The following is a 7232-nucleotide window of genomic DNA, read 5'->3' as shown; positions in this document are numbered from 1 at the left end:
AATTTTAGAGTCAACTATTATTACAATCTTGTCCAAAAAAAACTGAACATTAAATCAACAAATGTAAATATTAAATTAATAAATATACATCTTAAATCAATAACTCCTATCACGACCATTAGAAATGTTCAAATATTAAATTCTTTCCCTGCAATAATAATTGTAGAATAAATAAATTTTTTAAATGTACTTAACAATTTATTATTTTTCAAATGAGGCCTCATTTAACTAGAATATTCATAATGAACATGAACCACTTTGAATTCATATTACTAATACATACAGATATTAAATCCACAAATACCATCAAAACTATCAAATCACCTACTCCACTCTATTTATTAATCATAGGATTTTCAGAAAATATACAACATTAGAGGCATAAATGTGATTTAAATATTGCATTTCTTATCCTTCAGAATAGGACAATATTATAAACCTATAAACCAGTCTGGACAAAAGCGTCCCTCCAAAATCTGAGACATAATATCTACTTCCTTAACATTCCACATTCCAAACATAAATAACACTAAAACAAATTTCTCGTGAAACAGCAGTCTCAAATCATTGTGCAATGGATTTCAATGAAACGACTAATGACTTCAGGTCTAGCTAATATGATACATGGGATTTGGAAGCTTAAAAGTGCGAGAGTCCACAGAAGATCTAGTTAAATCACTCCACTGGTCCCCAACATTTCCCAAAATCCGGTAGCCGTTCTTCACAAGCTCATCCCTCTTCCCTGATTTGTACTCCACTACTGTGCTTCCCTGATCTTTCTCACCCCAGCAATATAAACACAAAGTCATTAAAAAAATTTAGAAAAAAAGACTTTCAGTTTAAGTGGAGTTGTTATAAGTTCCAAAAATAACAAATTTTTGTAAGCATTATCTAAATGTAAGGAGTGTTAAGTGTTCTACTCAATCTTATGAAAAATAAAAACTTGTAAATTATTCAATGTTCCATTCATTCTTATGATAGATGGGATCTTATGAACCATTACTGTACCAGTCATTCTCATGACGGATGGGATCTTGTGAACCATTATACCCTAAAACGTAGATCAATTAGTGTTCTATTCATTCTCATAAGAGATGGGATCTTGGGACTCACTACACATAAAACATAGGTCAATGAGTCTTGTATTCATTCTCATAAGAGATGTGATCTTGCGAACCACTATACCCTAAAACATGGGTCGATTAGTGTTCTATTCATTCACATGAGAGATGGGTTCTTGTGAGTGGCTACACATAAAACATGTGTTAGTAAGTGTTTTATTCATTTTCAAAAGAAATAGGTTCTTGTGAACCACTAGACATGAAATATAGGACAATAAATACTCCTTTCATTCACATGATAGATGGGTTCTTGTAAATACTACTATTAATGAAACATAGATCAATAAGTGTTCCATTCATTCTCATGAGATATGCGTTCTTACAAACTATTACTCATCAAATATGTGTCAACAAAATAGACTCAAAAAACTACTTGAGTTTTGATAACAATATCACAATTTATTTGACTTCATGTAACCAAAAAAAATCTCCTACGAACCTCATGATTAAACCCGACCATTTTCTATAACCAGCTCTCATAAGATTCTTCATTGTGACCTCACGAAAATCCTCATCTCTTCCAGTGATAAAGAAGATTTTGACACCTTTCCTCAACAAAAAGTTATACAACTACAATGCCGAGGGCAGAACAGGGGCCTTTCCTTCCGCTACCCATGCGTTAAACACTGTTGAATTGTATGTCTCTCCCCTACAATAAACATGCAATCAATTCCTGACTCATGAAAAAACATCATGTACAAAATAGTTAATAATAATAATAACAAACAACTTTAGTACCCATATCGGTGGTTTCTATGGTAGGGCAGATTGGATAATGTGCTTTCGTCCGTGTCCAAAACCTAGGCATCTTTGCCGTCTCCACGTAACTCCAGATTGTCGAGCAAATATTGTCCTCTCTCCATGTATTTCCCAACTTTAGAAATGCAACGGCTAGGCACCACTTTCCAACCCCTCGCATTGCCACTCTCAACGCTTGTTCTCCAAGCAGAACACCCATTCACAGAATGCCTAACTGCAGTACATGACCCCTCTTTTCCCAACCCAACGAGAAAGAAGAAAAGGAGAATAAATGGGAGAAAACTGCGTCTGCCCATTGTTAATGCAAATATGCTTTTCATGCTGGGTCAACTATGATGTATATATATAACTTATAAAAAACAAAAAAGATTAAACTATTATAAAACCTACCTTTCATAATGATTAAATTATTATGTTTGAAAAAGTAGTTTCATTGGTTATGCATTCTCTCATCACAAATGCCAAGATCAAACCTCGAGCTACAACTGCAAAATCTGTAGTTCGTAATTTGGCATTGTCTCAAACTTTCTTTGCAGTTGCCGTCGCCAATAATATGAGAGCCCATTCATTCATTAATGTCCATTTCCAAAACTTTCTTTGTAGCTATTGCTACTCATTTGTTGTCACATGTAAGTTTTACGTGGCAAATAACGAGCAATTAAATCCCACTATTTTGGAGCTATTCATAGACATACGGAGATTACAAAAATTAAAAAATAAATCGGTAGCTTTAATTATAAATAGTACCATCATCAATCTTATTTTTAGTACGGAAAGAATAGACATTAAAGTGAGTGCACAAATGGCCAAGGGATTATATGCTCATGTGCTCTTATTGTTGTTCTTAGTCATGGCGTTTAGGGGAGAGGACACGGTACTTGAACAAACAAGTATCAATAGTTGTGAATGCCATTAAGATTATTTGGGCCAACTATGGTATCAATATAGCCTATTAATTGAACAATAAGATATTAATTTTGCTGTATAGAATTTATCAATATTTACTTCAAATTAAATCACTAAAAAATGTTCTTGGTTAGATCATTGATTTACTATATTTGATACCACTTCTAGACAAAAACATTCATTGTGTGTTTTATATAAAACCCATTTAAATGTTACTTTTCATAAGTCAAACTACTGTGTACACAATATCAAGATACATGCAATAAATGTTATATTTAAAATAATACAAAATCTACAAAATAGTTGTCCAAACTCATGGACAAGATGTCAACTCCTTACTTGATGTCTAATTGATGACTACTATATTGTTGTTCAACTACCAACACATATACAAATGTACATAAATAAACTTTTCTTTAACAGCTCATCCCATCTTTGAAAAAATCTCATCCCATCTCTGACAAAATCTGAAACCATCTCTGACAAAATCTCATCCCGAAATGCTGGAAATGGAGTGTTCGATCAACAAAGCTGGAAAATTTTGCAAGCAAAGCTAGAGTATTTTACAAGCAAAGCTAGAGTGCATGCAATAAGTTGGAGTACCTGCAATCATAAAGATGGATTTGTTTAAGCTCCCCAATCCATTCAAATCAAACAATTAATGCAACATAATTCAAAATCTACTATTGAAAACCACTAAGTTAAATGCAAGCTAATCAAATTGTAGAGTTTGAAAGCCATGGATCAACCATTTCCAAAAGTCTTAGAAAAAGGGTAGAGTTTGTAAGCCACGGATCAGCCATTTTCAAATTTCAAATTCTAATTGTTGGGAGGGGAAAAGTTCTAGGTATTAATATGACATGCGGTGAAATAATTCTTTTAAAAATGTGTTTGCATTCTTTGTGACTGCATTGAATTTAGTTGCTTAGGATATCAAAAGCCCAGTAGCATCAGTTTCTCACAATATTAGAGGGCCTAGTAGACCATACAACCATCCAAGTATTTGAATTCTTCTATTCTTTTAAGGCATGTTGTTACAATCCATCATATAATGTATGTTGTTGTTCTTTTCCAATGTTATTCATATAATAGTATGTTGTTATTTATAAGAATGATTGAAAAAACAATAGCTTACAACATTTGAAAAAAAAAAAATCTACTATACTATTTCTATCATAATCTACGATATAATAGCATGTTGTTATTTATGGATTTGATTCTACAAAATAAGAACATACAACATTTGAAAAAAAAAATAGCATACTATAGAAATCTATACAATCCATAATAAAATGTTTGCATCATTGTATGTTGTTATTATTTTCAATTGTTGTAGTAAGTTCAAATGTAAAAATAACAATGTACTATAACAAAAATAAGATCAAATTCATTTCTAAAGTATGTTTTTATTCTTTTCAAATGTTGTAGTAACTAAACATAATTTGTCACAGTCCATCATATAATGTATGCTACTATTCTTTCCCAATGTTTCCATCATCTAATGTATGTTGTTCTATTTAGGCATTATGGTAGCAGGGAAGATAAGAAGCAAAAGAACTACCTAAAAAATTTGACCTCATTATCCACGAGGTGTTAAATTACATGTTATTGACTTTGATGATGGAGATAGTTCAATCAATCCAACTCCTAATAACACAATTCATAACTTTGAACACCAAAAGAATAAGAAAAGGTTGCAAGGAAAGCAATGGATAGAAGAGGATATGGAACATGCAATTGAAGATGTCGATGATAATTATTTTCCAATAAGAGGAGTAGCTAAGAAGTGGGGAATCCCTGTTAGTAGCTTATCTTATTGGTTAGCGAAATCACAACAAAAGCCAAGGGACCACCAACAATTCTCTCCTTGGAAGAAGAGCTAGAAGTTGTTGAGCATTGTCAAGATTTAGCTCAACTTGGTCATGGATTAGAGGTGATTCAACTGAAGTCACATGTGGCTCACATTTTCCAAACAAGGCCAAATCCATTCAAAAATGGATTACCTAGTAGATCATGGTGGGTTGGATTTCACAAACACTGTCCAGATTTGACAATAAGGACTATAGAGAGTCTAGATAGGGATAGAGAAGTGATGCTATGATTAAGTATTGTGGTATATTTTTATAATAATTTGTCATCATAGTATGGTGCTAACCATTATGAACCAACACACATTTGGAACTGTGATGAAATAGGAGTGCAAGTAGGCAAAAATTGTGGGATGAAAGTGATTGCAAAGTTGGGAAGTAGAAGTGTGCCTCAAATCTTATCTAAAGGTAGAGAATGGATTATAGTACTATTTTGTATCAATGTTGTAGGTCTTAGCATAGAAGGATTTTATCTTTTAAAAGCAAAAAGAAGACTTAAAATTTGCATTGCTAATTGTGAAGCTGGAGCTTGTATGGCAACACAAGAACATGCTTAGATAAAAAAAGAGTTATTCTTAAATTGGCTCCATCATTTTACTAGATCTATTCCAGGTGGTGCTTCACCCAAGAATAGGCATCTCCTTATTTTTTATGGACATGGGAGCTATGTTGCCTTTACTACAATCCAAGAGGCAAGATCCTTTGGCATAAATCTTCTTACATTGCCTACTCACACTAGCCATTGACAACAACCTTTAGATGTAAGTGTATTTCCTCCATTCAAGTCATATTTCAAATGTGAGAGGTCAAAATGGATATCTAAACATCCACACATTGAAATAAGGAGAATGGAATTAGCAGAACTAGCAAGCAACGCTTTCAAACTTGCCCTTGTACTTGATAATATTACAAATGGCTTTCGAAGGACTGAAATTTGGCCATTGAATAGAGATGTTGTTTGTAATGACATGAAGCCAAGTGATGCATTCAATGTGGAAGATGAAAATGTTGTTGAAGGAATTGCTAGCATTTTAAGGTTAGCTGGTTATGATGATGATGATGTCATTGAAAATTGTGTGGCATAAATGGAAAAATAGTAACAAGATGATTTGTTTGAAAGCCAAAATCCACCAGTGGATGTTGTGCTCTCAACTCAATTTGAAACTAGCATGCATGATGATATGAGTTTGCCAACATAGTTTGATCCACCTGATTGGGTTAAAGAAGGAGCAAAGGAATTGCAAGTCCAAATTGAGTTTCAAAATGAAGACATTTCATTATCCATTCCTTCTCCACCTTCAATGCCAAGAGAAGGAGTGGTTCATTATTATGCTGAAGCAAAAATTTGGGAAACTACAGATCATAATGAGGATGAAGTTGGATACACTGAACATAATCTGGAAGCTTCAAATTTAGAAAATATTGAAGATGAAGGTGAACTAGTTAAACATAATCTAGATGCATTGAAGGGATCTCTAGCTTTGGAGACATAAGATGAACACGTGTTCTATAGTTAGAGTTCATTAAGAATTTTTTTGAAGCTACCCATTGAAAAGGTCACAAAAAGATCTATGTCATCTGATAATGCTACTCTTAGATTGGGAAGAAAATATCAAATACTTACATCCAATGAGTACATAATGTTGCAAGAGCAACAAGAAGCAAGGAATGTTGAACTCCAAGAGCTAAAAGAAAGGAAGAAACAATAGTTGGAGGAAAATAAAATATGACAAACTGAGATGAGCAGAAACTTGAAAGATAGGCAATAAAGAAATAGAAGAAAGAGGAAAAGTTGCAGGAACAAAAAGAGAAGGAGTTGAAGAAGAAAGAAAAGGTAGATTGTAGAAAAGGCAGGCTAGCAAAACAGAAAGACAACAAAGAAATTGAGAATATATCCCCTATGCAACTTGATTATAACATCAGTATTTCAAAACCAAATGCAAACAGAGCAGGCCACAACAGCACTCTAGCAACCCCCTTACCTGAGCATCATTAAATTTTGAGGGATATGTACAACATTCTATCCCCTACCTATGTTTCCCTCCACAATATCCAAGCTATTGTTAGCCAAAGCCCTCCTCATTCTCCAATCAAGCAATTCCCAATTGGTAGATTGTTAAATGAAAATGTGTTTGAGTGTATGACTCCCATCACCCCACAAGTTGATTCAGCTAGTCCAAAAAATCCTACAGTACATAGTATTGAGGGGGAACCTAAACCCTTTTGTGGCTTTATGGTGAACTAATGATCCTATATACATTTTCATATGGAGTACCTCTATATTCACAAGCTAGTCATTTTGTTATATCAAAAGAGCTTCTATTTTCATAAGTTAGTAATTTTGTTATATACTACAGACTGGTCCTCTTCTACAATAGCAGTCCAATCTTATTTTCCAATGACAAGTTTGGCATTTTGTAATGTTCTATTGACTATTCCTTCCCTCCTACCTCCTCTACTATTTCCAACTATGTAATTTATTTTATCATGCTTATGTTCCAACTAGTAGAAGCTGAAAAATGATGTAGTGCCTACAAATATATAATCTGAAAACTATTATATTACTTGATTAGTCTTC

General features: G+C 33.3%; 1 pseudogene; it reads right to left on the bottom strand.

Annotated features, from left to right (window-relative positions):
- Positions 1–608: 608 nt before the first annotated feature.
- On the bottom strand, positions 609–2185 carry LOC149530976 (acid phosphatase 1-like; annotated as a pseudogene).
- Between the last annotated feature and the right edge of the window lie 5047 nt (positions 2186–7232).

This window comes from Cupressus sempervirens, chromosome 11 (genome assembly GCF_028749045.1).
Source record: "Cupressus sempervirens isolate cs-2001-9-10 chromosome 11, ASM2874904v1, whole genome shotgun sequence".
NCBI lineage: Eukaryota > Viridiplantae > Streptophyta > Pinopsida > Cupressales > Cupressaceae > Cupressus > Cupressus sempervirens.
The sequence above is the reverse complement of the archived record's forward strand: the minus strand, read 5'-3'. Positions and strand labels throughout refer to the sequence as shown.